The sequence below is a fragment of the Sinocyclocheilus grahami genome, unplaced genomic scaffold (assembly GCF_001515645.1).
Source record: "Sinocyclocheilus grahami isolate Dianchi unplaced genomic scaffold, SAMN03320097.WGS_v1.1 scaffold524.1, whole genome shotgun sequence".
Lineage (NCBI taxonomy): Eukaryota > Metazoa > Chordata > Actinopteri > Cypriniformes > Cyprinidae > Sinocyclocheilus > Sinocyclocheilus grahami.
Genome location: NW_015505703.1, coordinates 335,796 through 342,967, shown reverse-complemented (window position 1 = coordinate 342,967; position 7,172 = coordinate 335,796). Strand labels below are relative to the sequence as shown.

At 36.5% G+C, this 7,172-nt stretch overlaps 1 protein-coding gene across 2 annotated transcripts in view; it reads right to left on the bottom strand.

Annotated features, from left to right (window-relative positions):
• LOC107555086 (testis-expressed sequence 2 protein-like) overlaps window positions 1-7,172 on the bottom strand; it is a 35,761-nt gene that overhangs the window by 20,025 nt on the left and 8,564 nt on the right. Inside the window, exon 1 of one of the 2 annotated variants that reach the window (XM_016237781.1) lies at window positions 570-715. The exons of the other annotated variant lie outside the window; for it this stretch is intronic. The gene's annotated coding sequence lies outside the window, so the exon portion shown is untranslated. Of the gene's footprint in view, window positions 1-569; window positions 716-7,172 lie in introns of those variants that run through there. 2 annotated transcript variants of the gene reach the window in all.

Below are 7,172 nucleotides of genomic sequence, written 5' to 3'. Positions count from 1 at the left end.
AATAAATTGAAGTATTGAGAATACATGGACTGTGTGTTTTCTTACTTCCCGGCCGTATTTACACTTGCTAAGGAGACTGAGAAAATTTCACGGTGGCAAAGAGAATATCGAGGGACCAAATTGTTATTTATTAACAATATATATATAAATAATACAAAACACTGCTTTTAACAACTGACAACTAATTACAACAAACATTCTGAACCAAAATCCAGAGGTCCATCCCATTAGGATCACTGTGGCAATGGAATAGACAATAACATTTAGTGGGTCAAAATAGGCCCTACTTAGTTCATGAATAACATCTTGCTGACTTACTGTATTTGTAAAGGCATTCTGATTATTTTAACAAATACATGGGGTGGTCAATAAAAGAAGTCAGTGAAATTACACATTGATTACTACAGAATATATTCTACTAGATATATTGTAGTAGTAAAACTTATTGAATTGGGAAAAAAACTTAAATCTGTTTGATCTTTGCACTTAGTTTGTCAAAGCTGTTGTGTAGTTGATGTGTAGCTGTGGGTACATAAGGAAATGACACAAGTGCAATTAATGAAACTTACTTAAAATTGAGCATTTAAGGCCCGGTTATACTTCATTTCGCACTCCGCTCCATCTAGCGCACATGTGGAGTGTGCAAGCTGTTCAAATTACTGTATATTCCACTGACTGTGAGCTTCAATGGACATGTTCGTTGTGCACACCTACCTAGTAGACCTTCTGAGCAAAGTCCATGTGGTCAGCTGACTGTGCTTATGACCAAAAGTATGTCACATGCACTGTTCACAAGACGGACCGCAACAAAGGACAAACTTGTACTTTGGCTTTAAAGCCCAAGTCGTGTGTAACAGTAATAATCTTTTTTCGTTTTAACCATGTAGTATGTAATATTATGAATAACAATTTGTACTGTGCACTAAAACGTATATGGGTTTAGGTACGTGTTATAGGTATGTGTTATATACACACAGCAAAAAAAAAATTCTTAATCAGTATAAAAAACGAATTAAAAACATGCTACTTAGGTGCAAGGCATAAATGCTGGATAATGTTTTTAAAATAATGTGTTTTTTTAACCTTAAACCGCATAAACACATTTCATTACACCAAATACACAAAATAATGTTCTTTTTAGCAGCATCATATGACCCCTTTAAGAAGTTTTATGTAGCCTATAGGAAAAACAGGAGACATGCATACTATATTCCCTGGTTTTAAAACTACTTAAGTTAAAATTACATTTGTTTTTCCAAATCTAAAGAGTAGTTTCCTGACAGATGGCAAGGCACATTTTAAAAGAATAGTGTTTATTAATGGATTCTTTCATTTGCTTGACATGAATGAAAGAATGATGTTAAAAAGGATGTCTTGTGGACAACTGCCTGAGAGAGAGAAAGAGGAGTCTATCTCAGCATTACAGTACTGGCATAGATTCAGCAGTCGAATTCAGTTAATGTGAGCGTCCAGTGCCAATCTCAGGAAACATCAGAACAGTTCAGCCAGACACAAGACTCACCGTTATAAACACTGATATGATGGAGCAGAACATCTCACTGAAATATGCCTGGTAGGTTTCAGTTTGTGTGTGTATTTGTGTTAAATTTACCAGAGCACAGGAACACACACAGGCTGGAACGTGCTGGATCAAAGGCTTGAAGAGTTTGTGTAAGACATACGATTTAGTATAGAAGTGCTTTGGACTGGCTCAGAAGAGACCCACTCATTCTCTAACTGAAGTGCTGCCTCACACTTATGAAGACTGATGGTAATATGGTAAACAATATATCTATCTATCTATCTATCTATCTATCTATCTATCCATCTGAGATTCGGCTGACAAAATCTATCATGCTCCTCTTCAAGTCAACATGATATATTCTCAATCCATTTAACATCTGTGATGTATTTCTATGTGAAACAAGATATTCAGCAAGGAAATAATGTAGGGCTGAACTTGATTTTATTCATCAGGATTTAGCCACTACATATCAGAATGGAGTCGGTGCTGAATGTGAGTTTGCAGAGCATGCCACTTGTGAGGAGGATTTCTGACTGGAACGTGGAGGCTAAAGGTCAAGTTCATCCTCCAGAGCTTCTCCATGTATCACACTGGTAACGTTTCATTTCATATCTATCATTTGCTGTTATTGTTGAAATCTTAATTAATGTATTGCCATTAAATTTAAGGTATTTAAGTGTTGGCATTATCCATAACAGCCTATATTTCACTTTTCATTGACATTAACTATTAGCCTGCACAGGAAAGTATGGCAAACAGCAAAAATTTTCATTGGAATAATAGGCACTAAATAGTGCAAAATTACATCTGGAAAGTGTACTAAAAAAGTAAATTGTAGATAAAACTGACTTTAATTAATTTGATGGTGAAGCTTCAGTCACATCATATTATTTCAACACTACCAGTGAAGATTCTGCTGTGAAATTCTGATCAGTCTGGTCAGGACACGATGTCGTAATAAATGAAATTACTGGTGCATGCAGTGCATGGGACTCCTCATTGAAGCACACTGGCCTGGTAGAGCTTCCCATGGTTAATGTGTGTGCGAGGGCTTTCCTGAGACTGACTAATGGAGCAGTCAGGAAGCACTAATGAAGTCTGCACACTGTGGAGTGAAGAACAGGATGCAGGACAGTGGGAGATGGCCATATTCAGACCACGGGTCACAGAAGGTGCTTGTGAAGGGACTGAAAATACCTGAGCTCTGCAGGGAGTGTTCAATCTCCAAACTGAGCAGACCAAAAATAGATACATCATAATACAGGGGATACAGAACGCATACTGTTCATACAATATGTGAATGGAATACACAATGGCCAAGATGCCACAGAACAGAAGAAAGAGAGTTCTAGAGATGGGAAAGATGCATAATGAAGAGGTGACAGAAAGAAAGAAAGAAAAGAATTCAACATGTCAAGACTACTCTATGTGCGCGTTCTGCATCATCAAAAAAAGACTGACTGTTTTTTGTTGCAAAAATATATTCTTCTTAGATGTATTTATTCAGCTAGTGCATGGACATCTTAAACCAAACACAATGAAAAATGATCTTCAGGCATCATTTGGGGAGAAACACACCAGCAGAAACCTCTTATTGTTTTAATTGGTAATAATAATATTTCTTAATCGAGTGATTGGAACACACAAAAGAGCAAATAACAGTATCACATCCAAACACTTTTAAAGACAGCACATAATTCAATATACAACATTTAAATATTATAATAAATTGGTAAATAATATGACAATGAATAATAATAAACAAATAAGCTCATTCAGCTCCCATGCCATGATGCTCAGGTGTTTGGGCATCCAATATCACTGTTACTGATTTCAATATTTCCTGCTTATCACTTATTCATTTCCTGTGAGCCCACGCAAAGCCACCTGCTCAGGAAATAAGAACAACATGTCCTCCATCAGACAAGCACCGTGACGAAACAATCGCAGGTAATGAAAAGTGCACCATTCCTCCTGAACAAAAAGATTCAGCTCACGACACGCTTTTCCCATCCGTGAAGTGGATCGGTTGTCATGCGCCAACACTGACAGGAAGAAACCCAGAGATGAAATGGAATGAAACCATGTGTGCAAAACTGATAGTGAATATGGCTAAACAGTCTAAATATTATGGGAAACCAATATGCTAGTAATATGTATGCTAATAAGCAACTAGTTAATAGTGAGAATTGGTCCCTAAACTAAAGTGTTACAGAGAAAAATTACCCAACCACCTGCCTTTGGCTCGAGACGCAGGTACAGGCTCCAGCATCCAAGCACAGGACAAGCGCTTTGGAGAATGGATGGATGGATGGACCAAATCTGATTTAATGCTAAAACTAAATTACCAGATCCTCAAAGACTCAAACCAGCTGTAGTAGCTGTTAAGAACCTATATAATGCCACTAATTTTTGCTAGAATGGTGATGACGTTATCACTATCATTATTCTTATTTCATCGTTATCCTAGAAATAGACTGGGATCTTATTAAGTTTCTAAGCCCTATAGGGAAGACCCTGATTTTAATCACAAGCTCACAGACCTTTCTTTCTCTTGGTGTTTCCCAGGATGAAAGTGTGAGGGATTTGGAAAGCAATCTTCATAACGGAAACTTGAGCTCAATCAATCCGAAAAATCACACGTCTGACTGCTGAAGGAGAGACCAGGGGGTGGATTCACAAAACATTCTAAAGAATATAATTTCTTCTACTACTATCTTCGTATTTGCTAACTTAAAAATGAAGGTAAATATATTTTTATTCCCCAAAACATTTCTTTAGAATGTTCTTATCTCTATTTCTTACGATTGTTCTAAAGACAAAACTTTAAAAAATAATCTGAATTCCCTGCATAACAGAAGAGATACTGAAGGAGAAACGAGAGCAAGCACTAGAGTAACTAGAGTGTGTATGAATTTAAATATTGTAAATATAGAAAAACTGATAGGTGGCTAACATAACCTGCTTCATACATGCATCATAGATAGGGGTCCAAGAACTGATCCCTGAGGAACCCCAGTGACAAGTTGATGTGCTTTGGATAGCTCCCCTCCTCAAGACACCCTGAAAGACCTACCAGTGAGATAGGATTCAAACCAGCGTAGATTAAACACAGAAATGTCAGAAACACAGAAATACACTCATGGTATACTGTAGGATTCCAAAAAACCAATGATCCTAACTTTGATCTAACCTAGATAAGTTTAGCTTAAAGGTATATAAAGGTGTGCTCTAAATAAATAGTGCTCATGGACAGCTATTGAGAATGCATTGGAGTAGAGGCTTGGACCTGGAAACAGTTTTCGATATGTCATGACTTAGCAAGTAGACTGACTGACAGAGCTGGGTAGATTACTTGAAAACTGTAATTCGTTACTGATTCCAAATTACATGACAAAACATTGTAGTTAGTAATGTAATCAATTTACATAGGTAATATAATCAGACTACTTTTTGAATACTTTTAGATTACTTTAGACCTAACTCGTTTATCACATTGATTTAAATAGGATAATTTTTTATCATATTGATATAAAAATACAAAGAAAAAAGAAAATCTATTCCATTCATTGTTAGTAACAACATAAAGCGCATTAAACATTACATTACATCATGTAGGTTCATGAAGGAACTGCAGGGGATTCATGAATTTAACGAAAAGCTAATAATTAATTAAATTATAAAAACATAAAATTAAAAGAAATGTTTTTAAAATAACATCAATCAAAATAAAACACTTACTAAAAAATGAAATATTTCATTTGTTTACCTGCATGTCATGTGACCAATAACCAGCGTCAGAGAACCGTGAACATGAAAACGTGATACTTAATTATTTTAACGTAATTATTTTGTAACTGTTTTTAATTATTTTTGAAGGTAATATATTAGGAGAAAGAGGTTCAGATGACAAAAAAAAACTAAAAACATTGGGAATCCCTGCAAATAAGAAATATGTAAACAAGAAATAACGTCAATTTGTGCATTTTAATGTGTTTGAAAGACAAAAGCCTTCCAAACACATGGTAATACATGGTTAAATAACATGTGATTTAAAAAAAAAAGTGTTCATCTAACTTCATCAGTAGTTGATGCAATGTTGAAATGTTGAGAAAATTGAAATTATTTTTGTCAATCCAGTGGTCAAATGCTGTGTGGCCCCTCAATTTTCTGTGTAGTTATAGCCACGTGACTAGTGACTGGTCTTTGTGTGAATGTCCACAAAACTGGAAGACTTTCTAAATATATATAAGCATTAGGCCATTTCAGAAAGGAACATTTAAAAGATGAAAAATAGGAATTAGGGAGAATCAGTAAATTATGAATAATTTATTGCTATTATGTGAATAATATGTAATCATGTAATCAATAAAAAAGTAACTGTCGTCTGATTACGAGTATTTTAAAATGCAATTTAATCTAATTACATGTACTTAATTTTTGGAATATGATTACGTAATCCATATTACACGTAATCAGTTACTACCCAGCTCTGCTGACTGATTTGTGCTGGTCAGACTGAGTACAGGACAAAGTCTGCCCAAAATCCTGTCAAAGTAGGGATGAAGTCTAAGCACTGAAACATATGCAACTAAGATTATTCAATAAACCCTGTTCATTTTTATCATGACTTCATCTCATACTTCCTGCTTTTTCATGGCTTCCATTGTAAACCTCTCAGGTTGAAGACATTTAGTTAAAGGGGTCATATGATGTTGCTAAAAAGAACATTATTTTGTGTATTTGGTGTAATGCAATGTGTTTATGCGGTTTAAGGTTAAATAAACACATTATTTTCCACATAATGTACATTATTGTTTCTCCTCTATGCCTTTCTGAAACGCGTCGATTTCTACAAAGCTCATCGTTCTGAAAAGCGAGGTGTGCTCTGATTGGCCAGCTATCCAGTGCATTGTGATTGGCCGAATACCTCAAGCGTGTGACAGAAATGTTACGCCCCTTACCATACTGTGTTTCCATCATACAGTCTATGGTTTCCATGTGTCCGGCGCGACGAGACAAAACCAATAAAACCCATTACAAACGAGGCATTTGTTGCATCCAGTGGGGACATAATTACTGTAATGACTTATACTGTGTTTTTACGCTTTGCTTTGCGTATTGCGCCGCGTAAACATAAAACCATGTCTGCATTTGTGATCGGAGAAATGACAAACAATAAGCGCTACTCTACACTGCTCAAACTCACGTTTGAATTATCAGTGGCAAATTCTTTAAATATAAAAAACGTACTTACAGGCTGTGAGTCAGAAGCGCCAGACTGTCCTTGCAAAGTTGGAACTGCCCCACTTTATAGAAACATTATGTCCTCATTTTGGAAGGCCAAACAAAGTAGTTTCGCTTTCACAACGAAACACAGAGGCTTGAGTGAGCGGCGCCTGGCGGATTCGACAAAGGAGGCTTGCGGCAACCACATGTGACGACCCCGGGCTGGACTCCGCTTCGTCCACTGTGAAAGCTGACCCGGCGATTGACAGTGCGAAGTTTATGTTTTTCCTCAGCAACCAGCAGGATCAGCTCCAGGCATGACGAAGCGGATATCCTCCTCTTTTGGAAGGCCAAACAAAGTAGTTTCGCTTTCACAATGAAACACAGCGCCTTCACGACATGGCGGCGGCAACAACAA